The sequence below is a fragment of the Cygnus olor genome, chromosome 6 (genome assembly GCF_009769625.2).
Source record: "Cygnus olor isolate bCygOlo1 chromosome 6, bCygOlo1.pri.v2, whole genome shotgun sequence".
In the NCBI taxonomy this organism is placed as follows: domain Eukaryota; kingdom Metazoa; phylum Chordata; class Aves; order Anseriformes; family Anatidae; genus Cygnus; species Cygnus olor.
Window position 1 is genome coordinate 37,207,860 of NC_049174.1, and position 16,688 is coordinate 37,224,547.

The 16,688-nt window shown below is 38.2% G+C and overlaps 1 long non-coding RNA gene across 1 annotated transcript in view; it reads right to left on the reverse strand.

Moving 5' to 3' along the window:
• Positions 1-16,431, reverse strand: part of LOC121072367 — a 223,421-nt gene extending 206,990 nt beyond the window's left edge. The window contains exon 1 of the long non-coding RNA XR_005821159.1: positions 16,352-16,431. This is a non-coding gene — a long non-coding RNA (uncharacterized LOC121072367). The remainder of the gene's footprint in view (positions 1-16,351) is intronic.
• Positions 16,432-16,688: the final 257 nt, after the last annotated feature.

Here is a 16,688-nt window from a genome sequence, read left to right on the forward strand (position 1 = left end):
TCAGTGCCTGGTAAAATTTTAGAGAAGATTATTCTGGGAGTTATTAAAAAACACCTGAAGGACACCACAGTCATTGGTAACAGCCAACGGGTTCACAAGGGGAAGGTCACGTCTAACAAATTTAATCTTCTTTTACAACAAGATCACCCATCTAGTTGACCAAAGGAAACCAGTGATGTAATCTTTCTGGATTTCAGTAAAGCTTTTGATACTGTCTCTCATAGTATCCTTCTGGACAAAGTGACCAGAAGAGAGAGTTAGATATAAGCATAATAAGATGAGTGAATAATTGACTGACAGGTAGGGCCCAAAGTGTTCTTGTAAATAACGTTTGCATCTTGCAAAGCAGAGAAACCTGAAGCATTCAGCTATTTAAAATGGTCAAGTAACTACTGACCCACTTGAAAAATAAGACTCAGAAGTCCCAAAACCATCTACTATTTCACTATTAACTTGGTGCACATATTCTAGGGTCCCAGCTGAGCTGTTTGAAACCCTAAATACATCAGTTCTGAGTTTCATGAAGAATTTTTTCTTTCTAGGCATGCATGTTCTCACCATCTAAAGCATACTTCCCAGTGGTATTTCATATATGAAATGAGAAAAATTAGGAAAAAAAAAGTATTTTATGGTCCTAATAAGTCACTCTAGTTCAGCTCAAAACTAGGCAGTAAATATTTGTGAGTATTCTTCTGTTCTTTGATAAAGTTTAAATCTTCCAATAAAACAAATCCTGTGAAAATTTTGAAGTATTGTGGTTTTAAGTTTTGCTTAGTTCATTTACAACAAAATTATATCGAGATATGTGATTATGAGTGTAGTGATCCTGGCTTCAGCTTGAAGTTACCCCTAGAGCTCTCAGGAGAAGTGGCAAAAGGGAAAAAGCAATCTGGGAAGACTTTTGTATGGCAAATTGTTAAGCAAATGACAGATTCACACTTCAAGCTGGTCAGCGCACATAACTGAAATACAGCAGCTGAAGTGAATTTTCACCTCCAGTTGAAGGAGAACCACCACCCACGGTGGCCCCTTCTCTAGTCCCAGCATGGCAGGACTGGGGATGACTGGATACTTGTGATAAAATCAAATTAGAAAAGTAAACTTGTAGAATTTAAAGTGCAGATTACATTCAGTCTCTTACATTTTTCTACAGTGTCCCAGCTAAACCTCACATTGTAAATCCATTTGCATCCATAGCTTCAGTCTTTAAATAGAAAATATTTTAAAATTGATAGGTATACGCTGAATATTTTGAAATCCTCTAGTAAAAAACACATTTTAATGTTAAAGTCATTTAGGAAGCTAAGTCTCAAATACCCTCGTATCTAATATATATTTTTAAAATTTGATTCTGGAATGATATTAGGGACATTTTAACATTTACACCAAGGCAGTATGACAGGAATCCAATAATTGTATATCTTGTGGTTACTGTTAGCCTTACAGATATGTATTTTCATCACATGAATTTCTGGGCACATTTAGAAATTAAAAAAGATATCATGACTGACGATTTGGTGCCTGAATTCTGCAAAACAACTGGGAAAACATATCATCAGAAAGGGCTAAAATCTAAAAGAAACTAAAAAAACATACAAACAAACATAACACACTGACCTCGTGACCACACAGACAAGAGATGACTTTTTTTTTTAACCTAACCTATCTATGTCTCAGCTTGACCATCATAAGACCGTAAATAGTCAATGAAAAAGAAAAAGATGTCTCTAAGGATTAATTTCTTTAATTGCAAGGAAGAAATGTAAAGCTTAATTCAGATGCCCAGAAATGATTTGGTGCCATTTCAGATTCTCAGTGGATCCTCTGTTTCAGGACACAGGACAATACAGAGCACAAAACCTCCAGAAGCTGCAGTATGAGCTTAGGCAGGAGCTTCTCATTAGATGTGTATTTCTGGATAACTCAACCCCAAAATGCTTTATATCAAACAGATCTTAAAATCCAATATCCCTCTTTGATGACAGTAACAGTACCCCAGGTGAGTAGCTCACCTATAGTCAGTCTAGAAAGGTAACGTCAGGGAGATTAAACCCAATCCATGTGCCTCCTGCACAAGACATATCACAGCACACTGATCAGGAAAGCAAAAGGGGAGTTTCCCACAATCTTAATTGTGAACTCATAACTTATAAATGAAACAGAAAAGTATATAAACATCACAACTTTCTACAGATTATGAGTGGAAGTTCAAATGTGCCACCAATAATCCAAGGACAGATTTGCCATCCCCTCTGGTAAAGTACCCTTAGCCCCAGAAGTGGTCCTGACACCAGTCACTGATCATAGGGAAAAATCTATATGAGAAGCTAAGAAAAACAGAAGTCAGATGGAAACCATGTGATTTATTACTTACATTATTGAAATATTTAGAGTCACAGGTGAAGCAAACAATTTGGACTGAAAACATCTTCCCGAGTTTCTCAGCCTCACCTCAACAGAATTAAAAACAAGAACCCTTCCAGGCTTTTGACCACACTGAGAACAATATCAAAACTGTAGTCAGATAAGATTTTCCTTATTAAATTGGTTCTATATTTAATGTATAACATTTGTTGACTGAAAGAAACTCAGGTAAAAATAAGACTACCCCTGCTTTATCCTCAAATGCTTTGGAATTTAAAGTTTTTCCATGACTGGAGTGGAAGAACAATGCCATATTGACTAACACCAAAACTTCACCATGTATTTCAACTACAGTAAAGGATTTCCTAGAATTTGATGGTACAGCTACATGTAGAGAACAACTGCATCTTTGTTGTAACTGTGGACTTCTCTCAACAGCTTCTGTATTTCTCACCCTCGTCATCAAGGATCACAAGGACAGTTACCAATATCAAGCTGTTGATGGACTTCTCCTGTGGAATAGACTGAGGTATTCAGCTTCTTTTCCCATCAGGCACCAAATATCCACAATTTTGGTTACAATTTTATCAGGCCACAACCTTGCCACTAACATCAAACCAAGATGTATCATTACTTTACTCCTCTCCCTGTGGTCACTCGTCTCTTTACTTGTTCCCTCAGTATTTGTGGCTAGAATTTTCTAGCTTCCTAGAACCTTAAGTAGATGCTTTTCTCCAGCTTTTCAAGGACTTTTTTTCCCCCCTGTTTCTAAGACCACTAGAACCAACATGCAACTTCAAAACTAAATTATTTTTATTAAGTCAGTTTTTTTTCCCCCCAGCAATGTCAACAGGAGAGTTCACTGCTGTAGCTATTATGTAATGTCATTCCCAAGTACAGAGACAGTAGAGGGAGCACAAGAGCACACAGAAGTATTAGCTACAGAAGTCTTTGAACTTAAGTGTTCGGTCCTATTTATTATTTGTTTTGGGGTTTTTCTTGAACACTACCCACCAGCATAATATCCACCTCGCTAATTACCAAATGGATAAAGTTAGACAAGACAAACATAATGCTTTGAAAAAAGCAGACTCAAACACAAAAAGCATAGAAAGCATAGACTAAGAGCTAGAAAGATCTCTCTAACCAAGGAGAAGAAAAAGGGAAAAAAATGTTTCTAGAAATGGACATCTTAAACATAATGCTGAGTAACTTCCTATTTTAGTAACTGCCACAAAGTATTTCTCACCACATTCAGTGCATAACTCATAATATTAAATTAACAGCATTATCCATCAGGGTCAACCAAAATTTATCAGTTACGTTGAACCTTGGTCTAATTTGTTTGTTACAAAATAGAAATAAAGACAAAGTTTTCTTAGTTCTGGATTCAGCAATCAAACAAATCTCAGCTCAGATTCATCTAAAACTTGCTGAAGTTCCAGTTGCTAAAGAATTCCTTTCATCTGACTGATGGAAGTCTCTAGACTCAGCTTGAATGAACTTGGTGGTTTTTTATTATTATTATTTTAATCAAAAATGTGGCTAATTCAATTATTTTTCATGGCTTTAGCTTAAAATCAAATACAATATTGCATTTCTAAATGAGCGTCATTTCAACTTTTCAGTTATTTGAACCTCAAAGTAAGATGAGGGTGACAAAGCTTTTATTAATATAAAAACAGAGTAATCACACCGATGTTGGTGTTATTCCACTGTTACACCATTTTAAAATGAAAACTTTCACTTGAATTTCAAGTCTGAGGAAGAAAAAAGTAGTCTTCATGTGAATCCTTATGAACTGCTGAGCTGAACATTCTAATTAATGTGCATAAAACTGCACACAAACTAAGGTACAAATGCCTACTGAAGGACCAAGTACAGTTTCATGACTAAGTATATACAAGATGATACTTTTCCACATTATCTCAAGTTAATTATGTAAAATACCATTCTTTACACAATACTGAAAGTTCTGCAGACTCATTTGGAACTGGCTTAAAAGCAGTGAAATATCCCACCCTAGATTAATTTTCCCAGAAGTATCAAAACAGTTTTATTTTTACTTCCTCTCCTAGTCAACCAATTCCTTGTAAAATGTAATTCCTTGGATATTTTGCCTCCTACCTTATCATACATGAAGCATTGAGTGCTATGGTACAGTAGAAGAATAATAGGAATGTAGAAACAAGTATCATAGAAGATGAGAGAAATCACACACACAAAAAAAAAATCATTTGTTTTCAAACATTAAGTCTAGTATGCATTAAACCTCTCCAAACTGCTCTGCAGAACTATTTGATTATTTTGTTTTACACCAACCAGCTCACACCAAAAGTCCTGGAAAAAAATATTCCCACAACCACCACCATCACCCACAAAAAAAAAAAATAAATTGCCTTACAGTCATTCAACTCTGAAGGATTTTAACTTGGCTACTAAATATGCTATCAAAACAGTTACTCCTTCCATTCTCAACAGATCAGAGAATCTGAACCCAAATATGAGAACTCAGGTATAGGTCTCATAAGTCCAACCAAACATTCAAAAGAAGAGAAAAAAGAATAAATAATAAATCTGGAGTACTTGAATACCTTAGCCTTCTCAAAGACCACAGAAGCCCTTACCAGTATCTTTTGTACAACTCCTGCTGGCTATTTGGAAGCTAACTACTACTGTAAGACTTTACAAAATTCCCATGTAGTACTTTAATACTTTTTAAAATCAAGTTACTGCATCCCTCAGACTACATTTTTTTCATTCATGAATCATTTTCTTTTGCTCTCTAGTTCCCATCTCACGTGAGCTGAGACTAATATTTTCTTATCTATATTCAAATGTTTATTGATATACATTCAGCAAGTATGAATCTACCCAACTGTCATTAAAGCGCTATATTTCTTGCAAGTGTTTAAAACAGGGACCCGTTCTGAAAGGTCAGTGTGTATAAACAGCACATTTACTAGCTTCCAATTAACTCTATATCACATCTGTGCAACTGAAAGTTATTCTTGTAATAGCTAAGCTTTACAAAATCAAGCTCATTATATACATCACATGGGTTGTATAGGAAATGACAACAACACTACCTCGTCATATCCAGGTCATTACCTTTAAGTCAAGATTCCTGCCAGCTTAGTCATTTCTGGTGCTGGTGGAAATTTGTATCTGCAAGCATGAGATGTAGAAATGATTCAGCAAAAGTTAAAAGTACCTATAACCCTATTTCATAGCAAGAGACCAACACCTGCATGAATCTGACTTTCTGAAGCTAATAGCTATGAGTTGATTGGAGAGCTGGGTGATCACCAACCACATGAAGTTTAACAAAAGCAATGCCGGGTCCTGCACCTGGGACGGGGCAACCCTGCCTATACGTACAGACTGGACGACGAGACACTGGAGAGCAGCCCCGCAGAGAGGGATCTGGGGGTTGTGGTTGACAGCAAGTTGAACATGAGCCAGCAGTGTGCCCTGGCAGCCAGGAGGACCAATCGTATCCTGGGGTGCATCAAGCACGGCATTGCTAGTCGGTCAAGGGAAGTGATTGTCCTGCTCTACTCTGCACTGGTGCAGCCTCACCTCGAGTACCGTGTGCAGTTCTGGACACCACAGTACAAAAAGGACATTAAACTGTTGGAGAATGTCCAGAGGAGGGCAACGAAGATGGTGAAGGGCCTAGAGGGGAAGACATAGGAGGAGCGGCTGAGGTCACTGGGCCTGTTCAGCCTGGAGAAGAGGAGGCTGACGGGGAACCTCATCGCAGTCTACAACTTCCTCGCGAGGGGGAGTGGAGAGGCAGGTGACCTATTCTCCATTATCACCAGTGGCAGGACCCACGGGAACGGTGTTAATCTGAGGCAGGGGAAGTTTAGGCTGGACATCAGGAAGAGGTTCTTCACCGAAAGGGTGGTTGCACACTGGAACAGGCTCCCCAGGGAAGTAGTCACTGCACCAAACCTGTCTGAATTTAAGAAGAGATTGGACTGTGCACTTAATCACATGGTCTAAACTTTTGGGCAGACCTGTGCGGTGCCAGGAGTTGGACTTGATGATCCTTATGGGTCCCTTCCAACTCAGGATATTCTATGATTCTATGAGTTTTCTGAAAAATAAGCTCATCTCAGAGTCCAATTAACACCCAAAATTTGAGTCTCAAAGTGATCTGATTTAAAATACATATATTCTTAAATATGTGGATAAGTGATTTACAGACCAAGTGAAAGCAGAGGAGGAAACTTGATCAAAAACTACCTATAGTAAACAGTATTTCACATTATATTAAAAGAACCAGGTAATTACTAATTCTGAGTTAGAAAACATTTTGAAAAAAACTCTTTACAAAACAAACTTCAGCGTCATTTTTACATCTCATAAGCTAATATTAAGCTACAGTATGTTCGAAAATGCTAAGCATTAGCCAAGAACATTGAAGCATCATTGATTATAGCAGTATCAATGTACACATGATGCTTCTGTAAAATGCACGAAAGATGGCACTAATAAGAGATACAGCTAATCTAACTTTATAGCGACTCAGAAAAATGCACAATACTGTACTACTGTGCTGTCAGGTAACCTACTGCCTCTTTAAATAAATCTAAATATTAGGTCTAGGAGGGATCAACCTGAGAAAAATGCTAAAATATAACTGCTAAACTTAATACTTACTTAATACTTGCTTTTCTACAAGACTTAAAATGAAAAGACTTTCCAACTATTATAAGATGTACAGTCTTAATCTACATTTCAATAAGATATTTAAAGGCAATGCTGAAACTGTCAAGGACCCTTTCTTAAGCCTGAGAGAGACCTACAAAGGAATGCTGACAATTTCGTTTTCTGTGACACAGAAGCATTATTTCATCAAGAAAATATTATATTCATATTCATTTTAGTACTTCTCTCTGCAAACCCCAGATGCATTTGGCTGCACAAATGCTATAGTAGCATTCGTGTTGTCAAGAGCCCTTACAATAAAGGTAGATGAAGAGATCAGCATAAATGTACATTCTTCTGTCAGAAAGGCTAAAAATGAAGCTAGAAATTTCTCACTGAAATACCCATAAAAATACTCTAAGAAGTGTCATTCAACCTGTTGTTTTACTGTAACAGCCATAGAAGTATAGAGGGTTTTTGTAGTATCTCTTTGTTACAGTTTACATACCGATTGTTAACATTAAATTCCTTCTTTATGCTAAATACACATTTTCAGTTTCCTCTTCTTTTTAAAATCTTGGTTATAGATGTTTTAAACATAGTATGTCAAGCACCTAGTTAAATTAACTCTTTCATTAATAATGTGGCTCCAGTTAAAAAGGCTTATATTCTTGTGTGAATGTATACATACAGACCATAACAGTTTCTAATTAGTCACATGTGGATTCAAATGAGGACTTGTATGCTATAAACCAACACTGAAGTTTATAAGAAATTGTCAGTCAGATCAAAAGTCAACCCAAAATCATCCCATTTGCAGAGCTGAGATGCTGTCACAATTAGTTAGCCATAAATGTTTAAAACAGAAACCAAACTTTTATTCTAATTGAGCATGAGTTGAAAGGCTGCACACTTTGATGTCTTTGCTTTTATCATTTGTATATAGCTTAAAACAGCAAATTTTTTTTTTCCTTCTCTTAGAAATGGGAGACATTACTTCTTATTGAAAATATACAGGTAGGTCAAGCTGTATTTGTGGACTCAATGTATGGTTTTCAATCATGCATGTAATCACTTACAGCAATAGTCTTTAAAGTGCAGTTACAGTAGTTTCTCATTACTATTTAACCTTTTCTTCCTGTCAACTGTTGACTTTTTTTTTTTAATTCATCTTCAGAATATTATCTGGAATGAGATCCTACATCTCTCAGGGAAACTGATCCCAAGGACCTAAACGACATCGTCATTTTCAATCTTTTTTTTTTTTCCAGGAGGGGAGAAGGCAGGGAAACCTATTTTCAGGAAGCACATTTGAGCAGATGCCTACAATCTGAGAATATGTTAACTGAAACTTGAGAGGCAGCAATGAAAAGTCCATACCTAATCTTATTATAGAAACACTCTGTCTGTTAAACAAGGGAAGAAAAATACACACAAAATGCTGGTCAGGTGGAGCAAATGAAGCAAAGGAGCCCCTCACCCCAGTTTAAAGTGGAACATGAGCACAGTCAGTGAAGTATGCCTCAGACCACCTCTCCTTTTTTTGAAAGGAGCTGGCAACAGAAAAAGTTTGTAACATAATACTCCCACCTCTGCCTTCACTGTGGTCTAGTAGGATCTAAAGAAAACACAACAAAGATGAGCTTATCTTCAACAGACACTACAGCATTCCTCAAACCCATTGCCAATCTAACAGCCTTTGCCGTCACTGGGAGATTCAGGGGTTTAGCTTAATGCTGTCATTTATAGGCTGAGGTTGGGCGATATCACTGCACTTGCATCATCTGAGAATGAGACAATGCTGGACACGTACCTCTGTATACAGACCTGGATTCATTTCTCTCCTGGTAGGATGGAAGCCTCTATCAAACTATCAGCACCTACACATACGCGAAGGTACAGGGCAAAAAGAAGACCCTGGCTAATGAGAGACACCTCTTGCAAACTGGCTGCTCTTGTACTTTCTGCAGCACTGTCTAGTCGGTTGTAACATCACACCCCTGGGAATGGGGCTGCAAAGGCTGTCATCCTCCTCCTCATTTCATGAAGGTTCTCACTCCCCAAGATATTCACCACTCATGCTGTTCAGGATTTGTTTAAACCCCAGCTCTTTTTCCTGAGACAACTTGCATACATAGCACTAGCAGCAGTTTATTGTAATCTGAAGGAAGCCACTTCAGCATCCTTCCCTGTGAAAGAAAGGAGAGGAAGCAGCGAACAACCTAGCCTTCATTCTTCATGGAAGGCCCATGACAATGCAACAGCTTGTCTCTAGAGACTGCAAAGTCTCTCTGAACCCAAAGGCTGCAGTTAAGACAAAGAAATCCTGATGTTAGGGACTGTACAAAAACATGCCAAGGCACAAATCCAAGTTCCAAGGATCTAACAAGACAGATGCAAAAGGAATGAGAAAATGATGAGTTTTTCCAGATGAAGAACAGAGGAAGAAGACTGATTTTGTTCTCATTTTTTAACTTAAGCAGTAGCGTAACCTGATTGTTTCCAAAATGAGATAACGCAACCTTTGATAGTTTGTCCAAGGACACCCCAGATATCTGTGGCAAAGCTGGGAACTCCACACAGCCAGGGGTTCATTCCTAACACCATCCTAATACCCGTGAACAGTCAGCCAAAAGGTGATTAGAGAGAAAGTCTCCTCAGACATTATTCACATTGAAATAGTGCCCAGCATATTCCCTCCAGAGATACTATGTCAGTGTTTCTGCTCTCCCTCACTGGACAAGATGCCAGATACACTGGGCACACGGTGACAGTGGGGAAGATAGTTGTTCATGCAACTTAGCTGTAGTTTGAAATTAAAAAAAAGGCTGCAGGATCTGTGGGAACAGGGTATCTAGCAGTGATTGCGGCCATTATTTTTCTCTTTTATACTGATACCTTTTAAACTACGCTTGAGATCTTTGTTGTTGTTGTCTAGTACCCTGTGGCACTGGCCTGGTGTGATGAGACTTCAGCAAGATACGCACATAAAAGCATACACTGCAAGTGTGACAAATTGCAATGACAAGGTTGGGTTGGAGGTAACTTGTGAATGATCTAGTGAATTGAAAATGCCTGCATGCTCTGCCTAGTAGCAGTGAAAAGAGAATATGGGCAGTGCCAGTTGCGTGCTGCAGGCAGGAGTCTTGCTGAGAACACAGGAGAAACACACTATACCTTATTAACACGCCCAGCTTCTCAACGAGCTCTTTAGAAAACAAATATATAGCATCAGCAATCAACCATATTATTATTAATAATGCAGTTAAAATGTGTGGAGGAGGTGAATTTGGTATGAATCCAGCATCTGAATTATGTACTATTAAAATGAAAATCTCTGCTTAGGTACCCAAAGAACACAGACATTGCTATAAAAACCCAATACACAGCATACAAAGGCATGCAACTAACTAAAACCCATCTCAAGTCATGAATAAAAACAATGCAATAATTTTCTGCACTCTAGAGCATCTTTCATCCATGGTTCAAAAATCAGTCTGCACACATTCCCTGGTAAATACAGCATTTTAGCAAGATAGATGAGGAACAGTATCTTGGTTTTCAGGATGGGAAACCAAATCAAAAATAATCCAGCATCTGAACACCAGTGAAATTGTATTGATCAGAGCACATTACAAAATGTTGTGTCAGGCTAGTATACCAAGATAAGTGCACCCTTTGGGAAAGCTGTGTATCTCTTTGGTTCCTGTCCTTCTGCAGAGGAATGCTGAACTCCCTTTCCTCTCCGTAATCCAAAAAAGTGGTAGATGTTGAGCTATCATATACACTCTTACATTATTTAACTTTGATTTTGTCATCACCACTTGTGTCCTTTTCTTTATCTGCATAAACCTACAAAACTAACACAGTACACTATCTGAGATTAGACACATCTCAGCTAGTTCAAATCAAAGCTTAAATTATCATCATAGACCTCGATGACACAGTATGATAGACACCTAAGTTCACAGAAAAGCACACAACTTTTCTTATGACAGTTAAAATCCCTGAAAATTTAGTCAGAAGACATAAGCTAAAGGAAAAATGCAGTCATGGTTTGCCCCAAAATTTTAAGTTCCGACAGCATAGTATAAAATAAGGCTTACATGTTATAACCTTTATAAACTACATAAATCTTTATGGTGTGGCATGGAATATCCAATGTTGAAAGGCACCCACAAGTATCATCGAGTCCTACTCCTAGGTCCACACAAACTATCTAAAAATTAAGCTGTATGTCCAAGAACATTGTCCAAACACTTCTTGAGACCCAGCAGGTTTGGTGCTGTGACCACTGCCCTGGGGAGTCTGTTCCAGTGCCCAACCACCTTCTTGGTGAAGAATGCTTTCCTAATAACTGATTTTTAATTTATTGCACCACTGAATTACTTCAGCTATTTTTCAATAAATATCAAAGTATAAAAATGAGAAATCAAAAAAATATTCTCTTGACACATATTCCCTGGAAAACAGAGAGAATACTGCAACTCCAAGTAAGACCTGGTATTTAACAGCAAACGCATTTCCTGTTTGCATGTTACATGTTCCCAAAGCAATTCAACACCTTTACATTCTTTCTACCCAACAGCCGATGTGTCAATATCCTCCTTAAAACTTAAATACTATATCCTTCCCTCTATTTCACCATGACTGTGGGATTTAAATGATTTCCAAATACTATCATAACACACTATAGATTGGAGGCCTCTACATATATTACCCCTTGTCCTTTTTCCACTCTGTTGCTGATAACCTCACCCAAATACGAGATGTACCTTTGCTTGTGAAAGCCAGTGTTTTATTAACTCTGCTCAGGCTTTTGTATTGAATATGCGAGTCTACTCATTTTTAGCATTAAATCTATATTCAAACACCATTCACCTAGAACTTGTAATTTGTGATAGCCAAATAATTATTCCATAGAGTGGTTGCCCTTAAAAAACACTATTTATAGGTACCAGTTATTGCTGTTTTTTTCCTTGATCTAGAGTGAAATTTTGTACTTCATGATAAATTAGAGAATAACAACCACAGTTAGAAAGGAATTATTAAAAAAAAAAGCATGGAGCTCTGTTTCTTGAGGTACTTTAAGACAAGCAGTTTTCTTCTTCTATGTGCAGCTTACATTTCTTTCCTTCCCTCTCATGGATCATAGACATTTGTGTGCACAAAATATGTAGTTCTGTATCACATTGATATTTCAGCTAGGTATTCACTTTCCACACAGCTTGATTAACAGAGAAGAGAGCATCATGGACACTAACCAAAGAAAGTGTAAAAAATTCAAATCCACTGTTGTAAGTGGTTGATGCTCTGAAGGCTACACCAGGCTTAGTCTGGTTTTCCATGCTAGATTTAAAAGGCCAGTAGCGGCAAATGGAAGTAGAGTCAAAAAAATCTATTATCACTGAAGAATAAGGTCTACACCAACCACGCATCAAGGAGGGGATATACTACTTTTCAGAGGTTCCAGAAGCATCTTATATTATGCATCACACTGTCTCATTCTGCTCGAGGTGCACAACATATTTGGCCAGGTCAGCAGCTGAAACTAGACACCTACATTTCTGAACAAGGACACTGCATCTCACAAAAAAATGATTTGATTTTGGAAATAAACAGTAAGTGAACAGTACTGCATAGAATGGAAAAAAAAGTGTGAAATCTTTCACTTATTTTTCCAGCAGAAACCACCTACAACAATCCTGAAGATCAGAGGACAGTACTAAGGCCAGAACATCAATCCCTTTGATTATCCTAGTAAAAGTTACCCAGCTATGACAAATGCAGTCTTTTTTTTTTCTTTTTTGAGGAAAGACCAGAAACAAGAGACAAAAGACCATTCTTTCAATATGCCTAGAACTGACCAAATCTAACGTATGACAGAGCTTTAAGTACATATACTTTTTCTTTAACATATTTCAAGTTGACCTAAATAAATCACTGAATTATTCACTACTTCCCAAATCTAAACCTTTATAGACTTCTAGATTTACCTAGAATTTATATATTTTTTAATCCACCCCATCCTTGTGGGGGCAAACATTCCCATATATTCAAAAATTCTGACTTACAAATTGCTGTAAAACCAACAGTATTTGTTTCCACCTCTCTGTTATTATAAGCCAAGATCTCATTCCTGTTGATTAATGATGCTAACCAATGGCCACTGACAACTGATTACCATCAAGAATGTGTTTTCTCTATTAAAAAATTGGCTAATACTTTAACAGAAACATTATTCAGAAGTTATACTCCCATATCTTAAAATTCGAAGTATTCTGTCAGGCTGAAAGGGAGAAAAACATGTTTCCCCCCTACCCCCCTTTGCTTTTCATATAGCTGATGAAAAGAAAAATGTTTCCAGTTTTGCTGTGCATTTTGCTGTAAATTTGTCACACATCTCTAATCATTTCCACTAAATGTAGTTACTAGCTTCAGTGACAGTTTTGTTGGGAAAAAAATCACAATCCTTAAGAAAAGCGCACATTTTATTAGTTTCTTTTTGAAATTTGTTATCATTGCTGCAAATATGTCTCCATTGGAGAAGTGGAATACTAAGGAAGCCATCACAAGGAGGAGGATGTGAGGCATCTTATCACAGCAATGAGCGGGAGTGCATTTCCTTGTAGTTGCTGTAATAGTTTTTTTTTTTTTTTTTTTACACTACAAGGCCATAACGATAACATCTAGGAAATGCCACAGTGCTCCCTGAAAAGTATCATGAATATTCCAGAGCTGGATGATAACTAGATGCAAACAAAACAAATTAATTCATAAAAAATATATAGACATACTTTGCATTGCTTTAAAGATAAATAGGTGAAGGAAGCTTCAAAACAGGATTTTTGAGCCTTTTTTTTTTTTTTAAAGCATTTGAAGGAGGAAGAGCTTAGCACAGGGGAAGCTCCAGAACTGCCATTTCAAGTGTTTTGTTTTTCAAAACATATTTGATTGAGGACAAAAGGAGGATGAGGAAAGTCTAAGTAGAGTTTTCAAACAAAAAGGGATGACTGGGAGGGCAGAGTTTTGGTTGAAGGTTTCCGTTACATACTGTACATCCAGTCTCCAGGCACAACTGAGGCGAACGAGCCAAAACGCTCAACTCGATCAATGCCATTCATTCAAAAGCCAGAATGTGACAGTGAGAGACTGTGGGAAGCAGCCTAACACAAATGGAAAATTTGCAAGTGAAGAACTATAATAATCGTCTCCCATAACAGTCAGGTCAGGTTTCGAGCCCCCCCGCCCCTTCCCCCACTCTCACTGGGTACAGTTTAGCTGGCACATTTTGTTCAGGATACTTAGAAGAAAGACTAGAAGTTCGCTGCTATGATAAATACGTTAGGTAACTCAGGCTACGGCATGGACAAAGAGCAGCAGGAGTCTCAGTGAACTCCACTGACTATCCCATATTTAGGAAAGAACTTGGGCAGGTATAGAAAATCTCTTAATTATTTCCACATCCACAGCTGCTACAAATCAAATGCCTTCCATTGAATACAGTACAGTGTAGCAACTCCCCAGCTGGGGATATCAACTCTTAGCTCCCCAGGCACATGCATCTGAGCAGATCTACCACAGGCCTTCAACGTGTCAAGGGCAAAAGACCTAAGGTTCAGCCACCCCAGCAGGTTACCACACCAACTACATTCACATTCACTACAGGTTAGCTCTCTAACATGAAGTAGCAACCCAGGTGCACCTCTTACCATGGTCTGCAGCAACTGCTTCCCCATTCAGGGACCTAACACAGAAAGGCTAAACTTTTTCAGGTTCACATGCTAGCCCACCTAGCAAGAAGTTTATGTTGCCAAAACCTTTACAGTTCCTACTACCACATGCCTCCTTCCCCATCCAAAGCTCAGCAAGAGAAACTCCTATCACGCACTCATGGTTCCAACTACTCAGACTCATTCCCTTAGCTTTAACCAGCACTTGGACTAGTTGATCTCTACTGAAAAAGTCCATTTATGCTGGCAGTGGTACAAAAGCAGTCTACACTGAAAACTAAACCAGTGGTTCAGAGCTTCAGTAGCCCCCCATGCTTTCTGTGACTGTTAGCTTCCACCACAGGCAGACACTGCATCATGTTCAAGAAAATGTGACCCAGAATTCATCCCTCCTGGTGTCAAGCTTTACATCTTCCTATATTGTGGCAGTTTCCCTGCCTCTGTCACTACACAGCCCTTATTCCTTTTGTTGTTAGCGAAATGAAAGGTAGACATATTTCATTGTTAAACTACTATTTAAAAGTAATTGAGAGATTTTCTGATTTTGCAATGGTTTCTGTTAACAATTTGATTTTAATATCTTTTTTACTTTAAATAATTAGCATAACTAACACTAATAGATATAAATTCACAGCCGTCACAAAATGTGGAAATTCATGCCTATATTTGATCCGTGATTACATTATCTCTTGTGCCATATCTAGTAAAACCAGATTACGTGTACATTAATATACTCATCCATGTTGAAGCAGTCTACCACAGGAAAGTGAGAATAAGTCTCAAAAGGAAGTATTTTTATTTTTGGCAGGGCAAATGAATAAATAAATAATAACAACCTTGCTACAAAGGTCAGTTTTCCCTAATCTTCATCTCTATACCCATAGCTCTCTTGATTCCATTTGTACATTTGGCAGTACATTTATACCTACATAAAGAACTGCAACACCACCATTTTCATTGGATTCAGTTAAAATGTCTGTGACACTACAGTATCTCAATGAGCAAACTTCAGGTCACAATCAATATATGATCCTCTAAAGGGATACGCCATGTAGAAGCCCCCAGAAAATATTTAGGAGCAGCCAACCAATTCTATCAGGGCAGGGAGGTCCCAGGGACACACAGCAGGATGGAGGGGTGATACAGGAGGAGACAGAGACTAAACTCAATGATGAAAGGAAACTTCCTAAAAGCATCATAAACCTCGGCACAGAACTTGTTATGACTCAAAAGACCGCTTACTTGGCCAAAACCAAGCCTAAAAGCCAGGAGCAGCCCTCAAGCTGACACCAAGTAATCACTTCTACCTTCCATGGCTACTACAGGTTTTCTCCCACTTACAATTATCTTCACTTTTATTCCAATAAAGCCTGGCTTTGTTGAATTTAAAGCCCATGGACCACAAAAAAAAAATACCTGGACAAACTCAACATGCAGCTCTAACTGACTCAGGGCCATAACACAGCTTCACAACCTCTTTATTTGTGTTATTAACACTATAAAGATTGAATATAAATCCTCCAGGTCATAGACAAAAAACAGACTGAACTTTGCATCACGCATCATCAAAGAGCCAAAAACCATACTGCACTTACCTTGATAGGCAATGGAGCTGCAAGTGACGCTCAGAAGCAGGAACTGGTGAAAGAATCCCCTCACTCAAGCATTACAGGGAGTTTGCATTACCATACAGTAGAGCTTTTCAGCCATCCCAAAGGACCACATTCAGGCCCAGGCAGAAGGAAGTGTGGGAGGTTATGCCCAGCTGCCCACCCAGGTGGGGCTCATCACCACCAACTCCCTCAGGTGAGCACCACCACCACCCCATACCAACCCCCAGCCTGGTGCTGATTCACAACACAAATTATTTCTTCATGGAAATGTGTTCTTGTAGGTACTGCTAAATATGTACAAATACATAGTCACCTGCCA